The sequence below is a fragment of the Bos indicus x Bos taurus genome, chromosome 22 (genome assembly GCF_003369695.1).
Source record: "Bos indicus x Bos taurus breed Angus x Brahman F1 hybrid chromosome 22, Bos_hybrid_MaternalHap_v2.0, whole genome shotgun sequence".
In the NCBI taxonomy this organism is placed as follows: domain Eukaryota; kingdom Metazoa; phylum Chordata; class Mammalia; order Artiodactyla; family Bovidae; genus Bos; species Bos indicus x Bos taurus.
Genome location: NC_040097.1, coordinates 31,772,717 through 31,791,089, shown reverse-complemented (window position 1 = coordinate 31,791,089; position 18,373 = coordinate 31,772,717).

Genomic DNA, 18,373 nt, shown 5'->3' with positions numbered 1-18,373 from the left:
TAACATCTATGGGAAAACCCTTTCTTTTAAAGTTTAAGCTCACTCAATTCTGGATTCTTTTATTCTCTATCCTCCCCTGTATTGACCAAAGACTGAAGGGTTTGAATACTATCATGGTATTGATTAGGCACAAATAGGAGTCAATTTTTCTTCTGTGCCATCATCCCCTGAAGTGTATAATTCTTCTGGATGTTTCCTTATGAATCACATGGATCACCAGTGATTTCTATTGGTTCCATGAACCAATGGTCATGTCTGTCTTATTTGACTTCATTTGACTCCGCTTTCCTTTAACAACTTTGTTCTTCTGGCTTCTGTGATCCCAAAGACTCTGGGTTTTCCTCCTATCTCACTAGCTGTTCCTTCTGTGCCTCTGTGGCTAAATTCCACCTTCCTCTCATCTTCAAATGTTGAATGCCCCGAGGCTCAATCCAGAGCCCCCTTTTCTTACCTATATAAGCATTCTCTTTAGATTCAAGGCTTCAGATACCATTCTTTCCCCAGGACTTCAAAAGCCTCCTGGAGTGACCTCGCCTTAGAATGCTACACTCTTGTAGTTAACTATCCATGTGGCCTTTCCACTTGGATATCTTATCAATGCATCAAACATGGCATGATTATGAGAACTCTTATTCTGTTTTCTCCAAACTTGCTCCTATACCCTAGTCTTCTTCATCTCAGAGGATGGCGTACAATCAACTGAGTTCCCTAAGCCAAAGATTGAGCAGTTATCCTCCACAGCCTGAATGCACTCCATCTAGCAACATCTTTTGTCTACCTCTCCAAAATACAGGGTCGATCAGTTCACTGAATTTCCACTGCTCCTACCTTGGCCCAGTTTGCTATCCTCCCCTGCTGGCCTTCCCATGGTAGCCACGTAACTGACAGTTCCTTGCTTCTTCTGTTATTCCCCACACCCTACTATTCATTCATCACACAACAGAGTAAGCTTTAAAATATAAATAAATCATCAGATCATGTCATACCTCTTTTTATGGTTCTGATCACACTTTGAATGAAATACCAACTACTCACCCTAGCTTTCCAACCCTACCCGATCCAGCCCTTGCTGGAAGAATGAGCTCTAGCTTTATTCTCTGCCATCCCCTTTGCTGCTCTAAACTGCAGTCACTTTGACTGCTTTAATCTTTTATTGCTGCAAATCCAACCATCCTGAAACTTAGTGGCTTGAAACAGCAACCAGAAGTTATTTTCACAATTCTGTGGGTTAGCTGGGCTCTGCTGGGAGGCTCATCTCTGTTCCTCTGTGGTAAAGTTAGGCTTACTCATGTGGCTGCATTTTGGCTGGGACTTCTACTGGGGCTGGAACTCCTCTCTCATATGACTGGCTCCTCAGTTGGGAGCCATCCAAGAATCTATTTTTCTCCATGTGGTTTCTCCAACAGTGTAGCTAGATCCATATACATGTTGGCTCAAGGCTTCAAGAGAGTGAAATAGGAAATTGCCAGAATCTTGGGCCAAGAACCAAAACACAGACGCTTCGTTTGTGTTCTGCTGGTCAAAGCAAATCACAAGATGCACCCAGATTCAAATGAACAAATATAGACAAAGAATTTGTGGTCATTTTAAATTCACAGCCCTGACCCTGTTTCTGTTACTTGTACGTGACCAGTTCATTCATCCCTGGGGGATCTCTGTGCCTACCCTTCCCTCCAGGTGAAGTGTCCTTCTCCCCAGTCTTGGGAAAGCTGACACATTCTAGTCATTAAAATCTCAAATCATGTGCCATCTCTTAAAATGTGACAATTCAGTGAAAGAGGCCTCCAGTCACTATCACATTACCCTTTGAACATTCTCTGCAGAGAATTATCACTCTTTGAGTTTGTCAGTTTGTTTAATAACTTACTTTCACTTATCTCATTGCAAATCAGTGAAAGCGCTGTGAGGGCAGAAACCTAGCTGGTTGGTTCACACTGTATCTTTAGCTCTTAGAACATAGAGAAGGCAAAATCCTGTAATTCAGTAATGCTGAAGAAGCTGAAATTGAATGATTGCCAGGAGAAATATCAATAACCTCAGATATGCAGATGATACCATCCTTATGGCAGAAAGTGAAGAGGAACTAAAAAGCCTCTTGATAAAAGTGAAAGTGGAGAATGAAAAAGTTGGCTTAGAGCTCAACATTCAGAAAACGAAGATCATGGCATCTTGTCCCATCACTTCATTGGAAATAGATGAAGAGCAGTGGAAACAGTGGCAGACTTTATTTTTGGGGGCTCCAAAATCACTGCAGATGGTGACTGCAGCCATGAAATTAAAAGACGCTTACTCCTTGGAAGAAAAGTTGTGACCAACCTAGATAGCATATTCAAAAACAGAGACATTACTTTGCCAACAAAGATCCGTCTAGTTAAAGCTATGGTTTTTCCAGTAGTCATGTATGGATGTGAGAGTTGGACTGTGAAGAAAGCAGAGCACCAAAGAATTGATGCTTTTGAACTGTGGTGTTGGAGAAGACTCTTGAGAGTCCCTTGGACTGCAAGCAGATCCAACCAGTCCATTCTGAAGGAGATCAGCCCTAGGATTTCTTTGGAAGGAATGATGCTAAAGCTGAAACTCTGGTACTTTGGCCACCTCATGCGAAGAAAAGACTCTGATGCTGTGAGGGATTGGGGGCAAGAGGAGAAGGGGACGACAGAGGATGAGATGGCTGGATGGCATCACTGACTTGATGGGCGTGAGTCTGAGTGAACTCCGGGATTTGGTGATGGACAGGGAGGCCTGGCGTGCTGCGATCCATGGGGTCGCAAAGAGTCGGACATGACTGAGTGACTGAACTGAACTGATGAAGACCTACAAGACCTTCTAGAAATAACACCCCAAAAAGATGTCCTTTTCATTATAGGAGACTGGAATGCAAAAGTAGGAAGTCAAGAGATAACTGGAATAATAGGCAAATTTGGCTTTGGAGTACAAAACGAAGCAGGTCAAAGGCTAACAGTTTTGCCAAGAGAACGTGCTGGTCATAGCAAACACCCTCTTCCAACAACACAAGAGAAGACTCTACACATGGACATCACCAAATGCTCGATACCAAAATCAGATTGATTATATTCTTTGCAGCCAAAGATGGAGAAGCTCTATACAGTCAGCAAAAACAAGACTGGGAGCTGACTGTGGCTCAGGTCATGTACTCCTTATTGCCAAATTCAGACTTAAATTGAAGAAAGTAGGGAAAACCACTAGACCATTCAGGTATGGCCTAAATCAAATCCCTTATGATTATACAGTAGAAGTGACAAACAGATTCAAGGGATTAGATCTGATAGACAGGGTGCCTGAAGAACTATGGACTGAGGTTCATGACATTGTACAGGAGGCAGGGATCAAGGCCATCTCCAAGAAAAAGAAATGCAAAAAGGCAAAATGGTTGTCTGAGGAGACCTTACAAAGAGCTGAGAAAAGAAAAACCACAAAAGGCAAAGGAGAAAAGGAAAGATATACCTGTTTGAATGCAGAGTTCCAAAGAATAACAAGGAGAGATAAGAAAGCCTTCCTCAGTGATCAATGCAAAGAAATACAGGAAAACATAGGATGGGAAAGACTACAGATCTCTTCAAGAAAATTAGAGATACCAAGGGAACATTTCATGCAAAGATGTGCACAATAAAGGACAGAAATAGTATAGCCCTAACAGAAGCAGAAGATATTAAGAAGAGGTGGCAAGAATACACAGAAGCAGCATCAGTCGTGTCTGACTCTGTGTGACCCCATAGACGGCAGCCCACCAGGCTCTGCCGTCCCTGGGATTCTCCAGGCAAGAACACTGGAGTGGGTTGCCATTTCCTCCAATGCATGAAAGTGAAAAGTGAAAGTGAAGCCGCTCAGTCGTGTCCGACTCTTAGCGACCTCGTGGACTGCAGCCTACCAGGCTCCTCCGTCCATGGGATTTTCCAGGTGAGAGTACTGGAGTGGGGTGCCATTGCCTTCTCCAAAGAATACACAGAAGAACTGTACAAAAAAGATCATGACCCAGATAATCATGATGGTGTGATCACTCACTAGAGCCAGACATCCTGGAATGTGAAGTCAAGTGGGCCTTAGGAAGCATCACTATGAACAAAGCTAGTGGAGCTGATGGAATTCCAGTTGAGCTATTTCAAATCCTAAAAGATGATGCTTTGAAAGTGCTGCACTCAATATGCCAGCAAATTAGGAAATCTCAACAGTGGCCACAGGACTGGAAAAGGTCAGTTTTCATTCCAATCCCAAAGAAAGGCAATGCCAAAGAATGCTGAAACTACCACACAATTGCACTCATCTCACACACTAGCAAAATAATGCTCAAAATTCTCCAAGCCAGGCTTCAACAATACGTGAACCGTGAACTTCCAGATGTTCAAGCTGGATTTAGAAAAGCCAGAGGAATGAGAGATCAAATTGCCAACATCCGTTGGATCATCGAAAAAGCAGAGTTCCAGAAAAACATCTACTTTTGCTTTATTGACTATGCCGAAGCCTTTGACTGTGTGGATCACAACAAACTATGGAAGCTTCTTAAGGAGATGGAAATACCAGACCACCTGACCTGCCTCCTGAGAAATCTGTATGCAGGTCAAGAAGGAACAGTGAGAACCAGACATGGAACAATGGACCGGTTCCAAATCGGGAAAGGCTGTATATTGTCACCCTGCTTATTTGACTTATGCAAATAAGTCATCCAAAATGCCAGGTTGGATGAAGCACAAGCTAGAATCAAGATTGCCAGAAGAAATATCAATAACCTCAGATATACAGATGATACCATCCTTATGGCAGAAAGTGAAGAAGAACTAGAGTCTCTTGATGAAAGTGAAAGAGGAGAGTGATAAAGTTCGCTTAACTTTTTAACTCAACATTCAAAAAGCTAAGATCATGGCATCTAGTCCCATCACCATGGGAAACAGATGGGAATACAATGGAAACCGTGAGAGACTATTTTCTTGAGCTCTAAAATAACTGCAGATGGTGACTGCAGCCATGATATTAAAAGATGCTTGCTCCTTGGAAGAAAAGTTATGACCAATCTAGACAGCATATTAAAAAGCAAAGACATTACTTTGCCGAAAAAGGTCCATCTAGTCAAAGCTATGGTTTTTCCAGTAATCAAGTATGGATGTGAGAGTTGGACTATAAAGAAAACTGAGCACTGAAAAATTGATGCTTTTGAATTGTGGTGTTGGAGAAGACTCTTGAGAGTTCCTTGGACTGCAAGGAGATCCAACCAGTCCACCCTAAAGATCAGTTGTGAATATTCATTGGAAGGACTGATGCTGAAACTGAAGCTCCAATACTTCGGCCACCTGATGCAAAGAACTGACTCATTGGAAAAGACCCTAATGCTGGGAAAGATTGAAGGCAGGAGGAGAAGGGGATGATGACAGAGGATGAGTTGGTTGGATGGCATCATTGACTTAATGGACATGAGTTTGAGTAAGCTCCAGGAGTTGGTGATGGACAGGGAAGCCTGGCGTGCTATAATCCATGGGGTCACAAAGAGTTGGAGATGACTGAGCAACTGAACTAAACTGAGATACATGTTGAATGAATGAATTTAAGTGACCTCTCCACCCTTGGAGGTGAAGAATCCATCCTTTGGATTCATGTGGGCCTGGATTTTGCCCCTTGCTCACCACGTGATCAGTGGGGAAGTTTCCTAACTTGTCTGTACTTCAGTCTCTAAAATAGGATGAGAATTAAGAGAACCCAGCTCAGCCTTATGGGGAGTTATAAAGACAAATGACAATGATCAGACTTACCAAGGGACCTGGCACTTGGAAAGCCCTCATTATTATTTTAAGCTAAAAGCTAATCCACTCCCTCCTCCTTACTTCCTTTTCCTGAGGTCCAAAACCAGGAGAGAAAAATTCCATGTAACTCAAGAAGGTGGGAATCACATTTCATTGTGATCCTTAAAATGCTTTCACGTGGCTGCTTGCTGGCTCCAGCCAAAAGGAGGTTGTCATCTTGTGTCTGGTGGTGAAGGGCAGGCCAGCCAAGGTCAGAGGAGGGCCTGAAGGTCCACTCTCTGTTTTTACAGGAGCCATGAGCTCCTGCTGCAAGGGCCACCAGACATCTGAAGAACTCTTTTCAGATCTGAACCTAGGGAAAGAAACTGCCCTGGACCCTGGCTTCCTAATTTTCATTAAACTGTTTGGTCTGTCCCAGTTAGAGCCTTTTGAAACCACTGTGCTCATTTACCACCTAATTACTCTCACCTTGTTTGTTTAATGAAGCTTACATAATGATTCTGGTGATTTTTATGAAACCTTGGGTGGAGATTTTACTTTTCACTTTATAATTTGTGATTTTTATATTAATGTTTTATAACCTTGGGTTCTTAATCATAAAGTCATAAGGAGCTTACCTGATTTGAAACTAACCATACCCTGAAGTGTGTACAGGTCAAATTGATCCAGTGAGTTTAAATAAAGCTTAGACCGAGAACATGATGGCACCTGATGGAAATTTTCCTAAAGCACTTGACTTGGGTGACTCAATTATGCTGCCATCTTTGCACAATAAATTATTGGATATTTTTTTCTTTTATCACAGACTGAAAAGATAGGACAGTTTTTTAAAAGCCTAGGAAAAGTTAGACAAGTATAAAATGTTCTATTTATAGATCTTCCTTCTGGAAAGCTGTGGCAAGTTCACATTTTGAGGGCATGTTGGTTTAAAATACACAGATATTAACATTTTTTGTTTCACAGCATGACAGTCAACATCACCCTTTAAAATTGAAAATGGTTGGAAATTCAGGACTGATAATGGAAGCAATGGAAAAACATAGTCACTTGGATGAGTTTACTTAAAAGAAAATTTTTTTTCCTTAAGGAATGATCCCTATAGGCATTTCTCCATAGAGAACTTTCTCTGAGCAAATGAACTCACAGGAGAAATCTTCAGTTTTCTAGAACAGGGTGAGTTCCATGAGGCATTTCTACCAAATGACCCTGGTCAATTTAGTTCTAATTAGCTCTAATTGGCACCCCTTACCCCAAGAGGCTACATTCTTTTACCTGCCTCCCTGCAGTCCTCACAAAGGTGTGAAATCCTTTGCTGACTTTGAAATATATCAGACATAATTTCCCAGTGGGTCCTTGTAAACCAAATGAACCTGATGGCTGGGCACAGGGAGATGAGCCTGGCTCCAGGAAAGATGCAATTCCCAGGGCTCTGCTCCCTGCAGTCCCAACAGTAAACAGTTACACCGAATTTTCCTGTCACTGATCTCTCTGAAAGCATTTTCCTCTGTAAGCAGTTCCAATGGTTCCTGACTTGCTTTCATATCTCTAGTTCTCATTTCTTGCAAGTCAGTCATTTTGCTTTACTCTCTGTTTTCAAGAGTCTTTGACAAAAATGCTTCTTGGGCTGGGCTGTCTGCAGGCAGTCTCTTATGCCCTGGGCACCCTGCCACAATTGTCCTCAATGGGGGCACCAAATGGCTTCCAAATGGGCCCCCCTGCCCCGTCTTGTGTTTTAGACCATGTCCCTTGGGGTCAGCACCCCTGTCTGCTTTAGTCATCCCTCAGTGCCCAGGGTTGAGGATTTAATAGAAAGCATTTGCTCAATGAGAACTTCTTCAATTTTTCTACAAAATGCACAAACCCTACAGTGATATTTCAAGAGATTTTTACCCACACAATCCCCACCCCCTAATAAAGATACTGAACATTTCCAGTCACTCCAGCAGGCTCCCTCATGCCCTCTGTCACATACCCTAGCTCAACCCATTCTGGAAATAAACCACCATTGTGACTTTTATCACCGAACATTGATTTTTCACCTGCTCTTGACTTTCGTCTATGGAATTGTTCAGTGTTGTGGTCTTGAAAATGTATCTTTCTGATTTCTGACTGTAGGGCTTGACCTACAGCTGATTCTCCTGGGCTCTGAAATCCATCACTACATCTAAGAGAGGACACACTTCCCATAGGCTGCTCCTCTCTTTGACCAGGTGCAGCAGGAAGGTTAGTGCAGACCATTCCTGAGAGATGGGCAGCTCCACTGACCAGCAGTTTTGCCCCAAGGATTCCCCATCAGTTTTGCTGAGCTTTGTTAGAACTGCATGGTGGTCTAAGATAATTCCATCTAAACAATATCCCTCCCTCCATCCCTTCCTTCCCTCTCTCCTTCACAAGGGGCAGACCTGAGTCACAGTCTGATTGTTCCCAGCCTCTTTAGGCTCCCTTCCCATTTCCCTGGAGGTATTTCCCTTAGTCATCTCTTGGACAGTTAGTCTTGGCATGACTCCCTTTTGGATGACCCAGACAAATGTCCACTTTTCTTTGTAGGCTTCTTTTCCTCATCATTAAGTCTGGATTTCCATCCATGTTGTTGCATGCAGCAGTAAGGTGTCCCTGTTCTTTGTTGCTGATTCTTTGTACTGATTCATTGTATGAGGATACCTGTTAATTATTTTGCTTTTCTAGACTTGACAGGCATTTGGGTTACTACCTCTTGGGGGCTATTATGAGTAAAACTGCTATGAGCATGCCTAGGCTTGTCTTTGCCTGGAAAATCCCATGGACAGAGGAGCCTGGTAGGCTGCAGTCCATGGGGTCTCAAAGAGTCGAACACGACTGAGCGACTTCACTTTTCACTTTCATGTATTGGAGAAGGAAATGGCAACCCACTCCAGTGTTCTTGACTGGAGAATCCCTGGGATGGTGGAGCCTGGTGGGCTGCCATCTATGGGGTCACACAGAGTCGGACACGACTGAAGTGACTTAGCAGCAGCAGCAGCAGGCTTGTCTTTTGGAGGACACATGCAATTATTTCTCTGGTGTGTGTCCTATGTTGTGAATTTCTGGGTTTGTAGGGTAGTGGATGTTTAGTCTTATAGATACTTCAGAACAGTTTTCCAAAGCGATTCTACTGGTTTGCTTTCCCATGTTTATTAAGTATTTACTGAATGAATGAATTCAGGCCAGAATGGTCTTTCTAGAACTCTGTCCCAGCTATTCCCCTGATTAAACACACACACTTGGCTTTCCATGCTGTACCACTGTTACAGATAATATCCAAAGCTAAGATTAAAGTTGTGCAAGGCCATGCATGTTATAGCTCTTGTGTGATTCTCCAGTCTCATTGCTCATCCCAGCCAGCTGCCACCACTCATCACCAGCATGTACTTCATATATATTGAATCTCTCATCTTCAGATTACACAGCAGTCTTTCTCTCCTCCAGGTTTATGCACATATTGGACCCTCTGTCTTGACCAGCACGTTTTTGTCCTAATTATTTCCTTCTTCACCTGGTGTATGAGTTATAAACGCTTTTGATTGCAAGTAATGAAACAACTTGGAGAAGGCAATGGCACCCCACTCCAGTACTCTTGCCTGGAAAATCCCATGGACGGAGGAGCCTGGTAGGCTGCAGTCCATGGGGTCGCTAATAGTCGGACACGACTGAGCGACTTCACTTTCAATTTTCACTTTCATGCATTGGAGGAAATGGCAACCCACTCCAGTGTTCTTGCCTGGAGAATCCCAGGGACGGGGAAGCCTGGTGGGCTGTCTATGGGGTCGCACAGAGTCGGACACAACTGAAGTGACTTAGCCACTTAGCCAATGAAACAACTCCATCAGAGGGCAGACAGACTGAAAACCACAATCACAGAAAACTAACCAATCTAATCACATGGATCACAGCCTTGTCTAACTCAATGAAACTATGAGCCATGCCATGTACAGCCATCCAAGACAGACAGGTCACAGTGGAGAGTTTTGCTTTATTGACTATGCCAAAGCCTTTGATTGTGTGGATCACAACAAACTGTGGAAAATTCTGAAAGATGGGAATACCAGACCACCTCTCCTGCCTCTTGAGAAATCTGTATGCAGGTCAAGAAGCAACAGTGAGAACTGGACATGGAACAACAGACTGGTTCCAAATAGGAAAACGAGTATGTCAAGGCTGTATATTGTCACCCTGCTTATTTAACTTATTTGCAGAGTACATCATGAGAAATGCTGGGTTAGATGAAGCACAAGCTAGAATCAAGATTGCCGGGAGAAATATCAGTAACCTCAGATATGCCGATGATACCGCCCTTATGGCAGAAAGCAAAGAAGAACTAAAGAGCCTCTTGATGAAAGTGAAAGAGGAGAGTGAAAAAGTTGGCTTAAAGCTCAACATTCAGAAAATGAAGATTATGGCATCTGGTCCCATCACTTCATGCCAGATAGATGTGGAAAAAGTGGAAACAGTGTCAGACTTTATTTTTTGGGGCTCCAAAATCACTGCAGATGGTGACTGCAGCCATGAAGTTAAAAGACATTTACTCCTTGGAAGAAAAGTTATGACCAACCTAGACAGTATATTAAAAAGCAGAGACGTTACTTTACCAGGTCTGTCTAGTCAAGGCTATGGTTTTTCCAGTAGTCATGTATGGATGTGAGAGTTGGACTATGAAGAAAGCTGAGCACCGAAGAATTGATGCTTTTGAACTGTGGTGTTGGAGAAGACTCTTGAGAGTTCTTTGGACTGCAAGGAGATCCAACCAGTCCATCCTAAAGGAAATCAGTTGTGAATATTCATTGGAAAGACTAATGTTGAAGCTGAAACTCCAATACTTTGGCTACCTGATGCAAAGAACTGACTCATTTGAAAAGACCCTGATTCTGGGAAAGATCAGTGGCGGGAGGAGAAGGGGACAACAGAGGATGAGATAGTTGGATGGCATCACCGACTCAATGGACATGAGTTTGAGTAAACTCCAGGAGTTGGTGATGAACAGGGAGGCCTGGCGTGTTGCAGTCCATGGGGTCGGAAAGAGTCGAACATGACTGAGTGACTGAACTGAACTGAACTGAATGAAACAATGGGTGTAGATGAGCTCAAGTAGTGGCTCTTTTTCTTCATGTAAGAAATATAGAGGTAGGTAGCACCTGGCTCTGCTTCAGCAGCATGATGACAACAGGGTTGCTTCTGTGTTGCCTCATGGTCATGGCTACCATGGCTCCAGGCATTACATCCTTCCTTTCCCATAGAAATAATGGGAAAGGACTAAACCAGCCATTTCTGTCTCTTTTATGAGGAAAGTAAAACTTTTTCCCAGAAAAACCTCTAACAGACTTGTGTTGGTGTCTCATTGGCCAAACTTGGACTCATAGACCCCTCCAGCTTCAAGGGAGGCTGGAAGCTTCTCATTCTTCAAGTATCTATAGTGGAGGGAAAGTGTTTGGAAATGGCCAGAGACTGATCCAACTCTCAGTGTCCTTTTCATTAAGCCAATTCAGACTTGCTCTTCTGGTCTCAGTCCAGCTGTCCCTTATTCTTAGAAGACTCCCTTGATCACTCACCTTTTTAGGACTAATTAAATGTTTAATCATCATATTGATCTCTCATGTTTTCCCCAGTCTTGAACTTGTTTGCTGAACCTTACTTTGAGGTATATGTGAAGTCAAGTCCTTCAAGAAAAAAACATGAAACTTTATACAAACATGATAAAATATGTATGTATACAATCCCACCCAAAGCCTCCTCACTTCAGTCAGTATTTTACCCATTTTATAATCAAGTCCATGTGCCACCACAAGGCCAACACAGCTTCCTGCGGGGGAGCCCAAAGTATTTCTTCCCTTTGAATCAACTTCCAGGAATGTGTTGGTAAAGTTGTCACAGATTTGTTCCCATTAAATACCTGCCAATCCAAGTTGGGTATGCCCAGTCTTTTGATTTATTGTTATTTGAAAGCTTTAAAGCTGCACCCCACCCCACCCCCACCCCTGCCTTTTAGTGGTAATCTAGTTTAGCAGGTAAGACCTTGGAGTCTGGACCCAGAATGTCAGGGTTCAAATCCTGACTGAATTTGCCAACTACGTATCTGGCTTGGGGCAAGTCACTCAACATCCCTGGGCCTCAGTTTCTTCATCTGTAAAATGTGAATAATAGTAGACCTAGCTGCCAGGATGGCTGTGAAGATTAAATGAACTAATCCTGAAAACCCTGCACACAACAGGCCCTGAGGCTACAGTGGCTGACCTTATTCCCTCTGAGATGTGTTTCCATCTGCTGTTCCCACTAACCCCCTCTCCTTTCTCCTTCTTTAAACTCAGTTAGCCAAATGCCTAATCCAATCACTGCCTCAATCAGTGACTATTACATTTCCTCAGAGAATTTACAGTCAGGTGGGGGAGCTCAAGCAGCCAAGTAACTAGAAAACAGTAGCTGAGGTGGAGGGCATGCCTTGCATGTATTAGCTGGCCACTTGCTCACATGGGTTGTCTCAATTTCCCCCTTTTGTAGATAAGAAATCTGAATCTTGGAGTGGTTTGTAAATGTATAGTGTCCCAGCAGGGAACTAGTGTGTCTCATTTAAAGCCGAGGTGGCGTTAGGCTGGCTTTATGACACAGAATGGGCTGGACAGCCACAGAGAGGCACCAGGTGTCCTGAGTTCAGAGGTGTGAGTCCCAAACCGATTTGGAGGTTTCCGAAAAGCTTTCCTAGGAAGCCCCGGTGGTTCAGTGGTAAAGAATCCGTCTGCAATGCAGGAGATGGCGATGCAGGTTCAGTCCCTGGGTTGGGAAGATTCTATGGAGGAGGAAATGTCAACCCACTCTAATATTCTTGCCCTGGGAAACCCCATGGACAGCGGAGCCTGGCAGGCTACAGTGACAGCGGAGCCTGGCAGGCTACAGTTCAGGGGGTCGCAAAGAGGTCGGCCATGACTGAGCAACTAAGCATGCTTGTATGCAAAAAGCTTTCCTGGGCATATGAGACACACATTGGAGAGTAAGGACGATTCTTGTTAAGCAGCTGGGAGAAAAGGTAAGTAGTAGTGAGAAAGGTTTTTAGATGAATTAAACAGCAAAAGCAAAGACACAAATTCCAAAAACAGAGGATATTTTGAGGGAAATAACAGTTGGGAGTACAGGTTCTGGAACTGGCAAAACTTTGTTCAAATATATTTGCTATTCAACTGTATTCACTATTTACTTCAATTCTATTTACTATTTACTCAATTTTATTTACAATTTCTTCACTGTGTTACCCTGGTCAAGTTGCTTATCCTTTCTGTGCCTCAGTTGTATTTGTAAAATGAGAGCATTAAGAACACCTGCCTTAAAGTAGTTGGGAGGATGAAATAAGAGGACAGTAGGGGTCTGAAGCAGAGAAGGCAATGGCATTCCACTCCAGTACTCCTGCCTGGAAAATCCCATGGATGGAAGAGCCTGGTAGGCTGCAGTCCATGGGTCACTGAGGGTCGGACACGACTGAGCGACTTCACTTTCACTTTTCACTTTCCTGCATTGCAGAAGGAAATGGCAAGCCACTCCAGTGTTCTTGCCTGGAGAATCCCAGGGACGGTGGAGCCTGGTGGACTGCTGTCTGTGGGGTCGCACAGAGTCGGACACGACTGAAGTGACTTAGCAGCAGCAGCAGGGGTCTGAAGCAGTGTAAACTGGCAGTGTTAGCTGAGTTCAGTGTCCCATCCAGGCTGGTGGTCAGCAGTGTCCCTTGCTCTCAGGAAATTAGGATTAGCAGAACAGAGGAAATGGCTCTTGAGGTTTCTATGTGTTTGAGGTAAAAAAGTTGGAAACACTTGTTCCCCTTGTTTTCCTCTCACAGCAAGTGACAGTGTGAATCATGCTTTATGTGGAGTCTCTTTCTGCGACTTGCCTGCATCAGCAAAATGCAGAGAGAAACACAAGCATTAAAAAAAAAAAGCAAGAATGACGCTCATCTAAGGACCTGATTACAAATAGTTAGCTTCAGCATATATTGATATTTCAGGCCCTTTCTTCAGAGAGCGACTTGAAGGTTGCTTTCTGGGAGAAATTATACACACTTAATGTCCACCCAGTACCTTTTCTGGGTCACTAACAAGACCCCAAAGTCAGTCCCATAGAGGGGGAAATAGAAGGGAAAAAACAGGAGTGAATAATAATAATAATAATAAAAAAACCTTCACATTTCCTTTCCTGTTGAGTCAGCTGGCTTGTGGTCAACAAACTGTTTTGAAGGACCTGAGACATCCCGGGCCATCCTTCACGGCTAGCTTTGTGTTCGGAAAAGTCAATGCAGACTTGCACCACCATCCATGCCCTTCCCCTGCTCCTACTCCCATTTCCCACTAGGAGACCTAAGGAGAATTTAATCCATATGGTTTTGATTCCCTCACTCATCAAAATGCAGTTTTCCAAGAGTCATTTGATCTCCAAGATGCTATGTGAGTGTCTTTTTGTATTTTATTTTTTCCCTTAGAAAAGAAAAGCTGATGGTTTGCCAAAAAAAAAAAAAAATGAACTCCAAACCCTTGGGGTCTGAACTGGCTTCAAGCAAGAGTTTCAGGGGAGCCAAGGGGGATGTTACTTGTTAGAGGCCTCCAATGTTCTCTTCAGAGGCCAGGTGAATTCAAGCAAAGTGCCGCGACTGTTTTTGCTTTTCTTTCTTCCGTATGTGCGCTGCCCACTATTCTATGCTAATAACTGAATAATAATTGGTGTATTAAGTCATCCCTGAGTACCAGGCACTATATGAGACGTTTAGGAGAGTTGTCCAATGGAGTCTCTATAATCATCCTTTGAGGGATGTGCTTCCCCCACTGTTTCCCTTCTTTTCTTCCTCCTCTCATTCATTCTTTGTTCAGTTGCGTCCAGCTCTTTGTGACTCCATGAACTGCAGCATACCAGGCTTCCCTATCCTTCACTGTCTCCTAGAGCTTACTCAAACTCATGTCCATTGAGTTGATGACGCCATCCAACCATCTCATCTTGTCACCTCCTCCTCCTGCCTTCAACCTTTCCCAGCATCAGGGTCTTTTAAAATGAGTCACCTCTTTGCATCAGGCAGCCAAAGTATTGGAGCTTCAACTTCAGCATCAGTCCTTCCAATGAATATTGGTTTCCTTTAGGATTGCCTGGTTTCATCTCCTTGCAGTCTAAGGGACTCTCAAGAGTCTTCTCCAGCACCACATTTCAAAAGCCTCAGTTCTTCAGTGCTCAACCTTCTCTATGATCCAACTCGCACATCCATACATGAGTACTGGAAAAAGCATAGCTTTGACTATATGAATCTTTATCAGCAAAGTGATGTAACCACAAAATAGTTTTTGAGCGTGTATTATGCGTCAGGAACCATCCTTGAGTCTGGAGACCCCAAATTACATCCCTGCATTGGTGGAGCAGATAGTCCAGTTTGGGTGCAATTAAGCAAATGAATAAGATGGTTTCAAGCAGTAATCCATGTGATGAAGAAAATAAAATTCAGGTAGCAGAAAGACTATTCCTGTTGGACTTGCATGTGATGTCAAGAGGGCTGAGGGGAGATGTGAAGGACAGCAAGGATGAAGCTGCTAAAATCTAGGAACTCAGGCTGCCCTGAAGGAGGAAGGGTAAGGGCAAAATCCCAAAGTGGGACATGGTTGCACATCCAGGAGCAGATAGAAGGTCAGCACGCTGGAGCCACAGGCGGACAAGGCGGTACATGGTGTGTGGCCAGGGAGGAAGCTTGGTCAGGCACGGATGGATTCACGGGCTATGGTGGAAACTTCTGGACTTCAGGCAGGACAGGCTGGGGACAATCCGCGTCTGCACAATCCTTCTGTCTGCTGGGTGGAGAAAAGTTAGGAGAAGTCAAGATGGGGGAAAGTAAATGAGGAAGCTACACTGACTAGAGGGTATGGTCCCCCTCCCCTTCCAGACTCAGGATTCTAGTGGACCAGATAGGTGTTTGCGATGGGGCTGTGCTGGCGTCACCGCTCACTCAGGGCACCTCCATGACTGAACTCTGGACGCCTCCAGGACTGAACTCTGGACGCCAAGGATGTTTGTCCCAATCAGCAGAGGCTCAGACCCACAACAGGCAAGCGGGAAGGAGGCAGTTGGATTTCAGCACATCCCATGCATTTGCACTTGTGGGGACAAACTGGATATACTTCTTGGATTTCACGGTGTTTTCTTCACCCTTTCTGGGCCTCCTTTCCCCACCTGACAGTGTAGCTCCCACATGAGAATGCTTAGACCAGGAATGTTCTCTTTATTTCGTTTTTTTTTTTTTTTTTCCTGTTTTAAAACAAGCAGAATAAGCATATTGTTGCTTTTCACTTCACCGATTTGATTTTAATTTTGACAATTTCCTCATGCCAAATATATACTCAGTTGCTGCTGCCAAGTCGCTTCAGTCATGTCCAACTCTGTGTGACCCCATAGATGGCAGCCCACCAGGCTCCTCCATCCCTGGGATTCTCCAGGCAAGAATACTGGAGTGGTAAGCCTTTATTAAACACTGCTTCTGGATTTTCTTTTTGATTCATGTTAATTTCAGACTCGTAAATTCTCCCTACCCACTTTCCCCTTTGGTAACCATACATTTGTTTTCTTTGTCTATGAGTCTGTTTCTGTGTTGTGTATAAGCTCATTTGTATCAATTCCTTTTTTTTTTAAGATTCCACATATGTGCAATATCATATATATGTCTTTCTCTGTCTGGCTTACTTCACTTAATATGGTAATCTTTAGGTTCATCCATGTTGCTGCAAATGGCATTATTTCATTCTTTTCCAAAAAACTGTTGACTGACTAAATGCCCAGATGAGTGCTGTACATTTTATCTGCTGGTCAAGAGCTATAGAAGACTTTCATTCATTCATTCATTCACCCAACATTTCTGAACACCATATGTCAGGCTGCATATTAGGGATTCAGAGTGAAGAAAAGGTGATCTCTGATTTCAAACAGTTTCTAATCTGGTTAGGTGTAAGTGTGTGTGTGAGTGAGTGTAGAATAGGAGGGACTTGTGTGTAACCAAATAATTTTGATACATTAAAAAAACACTTGAATGAAGATAATGTACGTACAAAGTATTGTAAGTACCTGGAAGAGGGAAATAGTAGCTCTTGGGGAAGTTGGGGAGAGTTGTTAGCAATGTCTTCAGGGAAAAGGCAAGGTTTCAGCTCAGATTTGAGGAGCAAGGGGAGGAATTCTTCAAGGACTGAGGGGCAAACTGAAGGTGGTTTGTCTTGGGAGGCACGTCTTCCACCCTGTGACTGCTTCCCCAAGTTGGGAAGAAGATTGGGTGGGGATCCGCTAGGGGTGGGTGCAAAGAGGAGGTTACAGTCATGTCCCTGAGTCCCACTGTGGCTGCCAAAGTTCCCTGGTCCATCTTTCTGCTGATGGTTTTGCTGACTGTGGTGGAGAGGGGCTGCCTTCCCCACATCACGTCCTTTCCTTTTTCTTTGATCAGCAGCCCTGCTGCTTCTATGGAGTTATCCTCTGCCCGGCCTCTGTCTGCATGTAGCAGGACTGGTGACTCCACTCTGGCCGATCGGGATATGTTTCCTTGGCCATAGACACCAAGGACTAGTGGACCCCACTCTGGCCGATTGGGAAACATTTCCTTGGCCATAGACACCACAGCATCCATGCCATGGTTGCTGGGTCAGAGGCACAATCCTGCTCTTTTCATTTGGATTACGGAAGAAGTGGAATTCTGCTTTCCTGCTGGATTTGATGCTGCAAGAGGGTTGTCTGTGGAACTGTTCATAGCCACTTTGCAGCTGCATGGAGTCAATACCAAGGAGCAGAGTTAAGGACACAGAAAAGGGAGCTAGTACTTGGTGACATCCTTTGAGCCCTGAATCAATCAGTACCTGAAGCCTGCATTATTCCAGGGCATGAGCCAATAGCTTTCTGTTATTAGTTTTAGCCAGCTTGAGCTGGATTTCCTGTAGCTGGTATCCTCAGAATCCCAACTAATACTAAGGCCAAGAACACTATGATATGTCATGTCTCCAGAAAACCCTTTTCTTTCTCCCCAAGAAACTGGTCTTGGGATACAAAGGAGGGATAAAGGAAAGAATGTGGGGCATGATGACCAGGAATGCAATTGGGAGGGATAGAACATGTTTGCCCCTGATTTTAGGTTATCTGGGCTGTTTTAACTGATGTTAATCACTTTTGTGTCCCTAAATAGAAGGATTTACTGCAGTGGTCTATTTTGATGGAAAGAGTTTTATAATTTCAGTACAAACTTTTGTTGTTGGTGGTGGGGGACTTTTTGTGCTTTTGTTTTTACAAATCACGAGTAATGGTTTAAGCAGTCACCAAACTAGAGACTATTTTGATTTTAAAGGATTGTAGAGGTCACCTGGCTCAACCTCATTAAGTCTCTGTTTATTCAACAGTAAAATAGAGATAACCAGAGAGTGTGCATCTCATAGGGGCATGAGTTGTTATGTCTGTTAATTTCTGACTTAGACTTGCAAATATTTTAATAGGGATACTACCTTATTTTAAATAGATTAAGTAACAGGAGTTCGACATCTCATTCTAGAGAATCCAAGTTGTACATCTTTACAAAATTAGATGTTTCAAATGTGTAAATGGTTTCTCTTTGGGCCTCAGTTTTCTCAGCTGTGTAA